Genomic DNA, 1323 nt, shown 5'->3' on the forward strand with positions numbered 1-1323 from the left:
ATTAGCATCCAATTCAGTGCGGCTATGTGTTCTAGTGGTATAACACTCGCTTTCGGATTGGAAGGTCCTGGGTTCGAGACTCGCTCGGCGCATAGTTGAGTCCTTGGAAAAGGCTCTTTGCTCACATTCTCTCACCGTACTCAGGTGTAAAATGAGTACCTGCCAGTTAACAGCGTTGTCTCTGTCCGAAAAAATATTGTAATATCGCCTAACAGGCGTCATGTCCCGTCCTACATGTTAAATGCTGCTGTTGGTCAGGGACCCCTTGTAAAGCGCTTTGAGTCATGCTCAGTGGATATTGCGCTATATAAAAGCTCAATAATATTTTTTTTTTGTAAAGTAGAAAAACCAACCAGAGTTGTCGAAGCAGTTTTACCAACCCGACCACTGATCAAACTCGATATCGCTTGACTTTGTTACAAGACAAGCGAGACATTATAATTATTATTCCAATGAGCCATCGAGTGTTGACTAGCAATGAATGAATCACTTCAAGGCATGTGTTTGTCTCACCACTTGCTTGAATGTCAACCTCCTGAGATGCACATTCCTCCCACCAAATCCAAGCATCAGTAACACACTTTATAGTCACCTGGAACAACTACAAAAGACTTCTAACTTCTACGTCATGGCACAAGACCGAAGGGCTAGAGCTCAGGTGGTCGCTGGTTCGGATAAGTAAGTAAGTAAATCTCCGCAATGGATGTTATCAAACTTCCCTACTACGTATTATGAAAATTGGTAGAATTGCCAAAATTTGCCTCAAATCTCCCCAAAATTACGAATTTTTAGATTTTAGAGTAAGCCGGTCTGCGATATTAAAGAATAATTGAGCTTTTATATAGAGCGATATCCACTAAACGTGCTCAAACCTCTTTACAAGGGGTCCCTGGCCAACAGCAACATTTAACATTTAGGACGGGGCATGACGCCTGTTAGACGATATTACAAATATTTTTCGGACAAAGACAACGCTGTAAACGGCCAGGTACTCATTTTACACCTGAGTAAGGTAAGTGAATGTGAGTAAAGAGCTTTCTCCACGGACTCAACTATGCGCCGAGCGAGGCTCGAACCCAGGACCTTCCGATCCGAAAGCGAGTGTCATACCACTAGACCGCACAAAACTATAACGACTATAATCTACATCTCCCCAAAATTGCGAATTTTAGATTTTCAAGTAGGGCACGTCTGAGTTAACAGCCCAATTCCAATATTTTCCCCTCTCCCTGATTTCCACAAGTGCGGAATATGGTCTTGTGGTATGACACTCGCATTCGGATCAGAAGGTCCTGAATTCGAGCCTCGTTCGGCGCCTAGTTG

The sequence above is a fragment of the Berghia stephanieae genome, chromosome 10 (assembly GCF_034508935.2).
Source record: "Berghia stephanieae isolate SIO BIC M18660-M18661 chromosome 10, UCSD_Bste_1.3, whole genome shotgun sequence".
Classification (NCBI taxonomy): domain Eukaryota; kingdom Metazoa; phylum Mollusca; class Gastropoda; order Nudibranchia; family Aeolidiidae; genus Berghia; species Berghia stephanieae.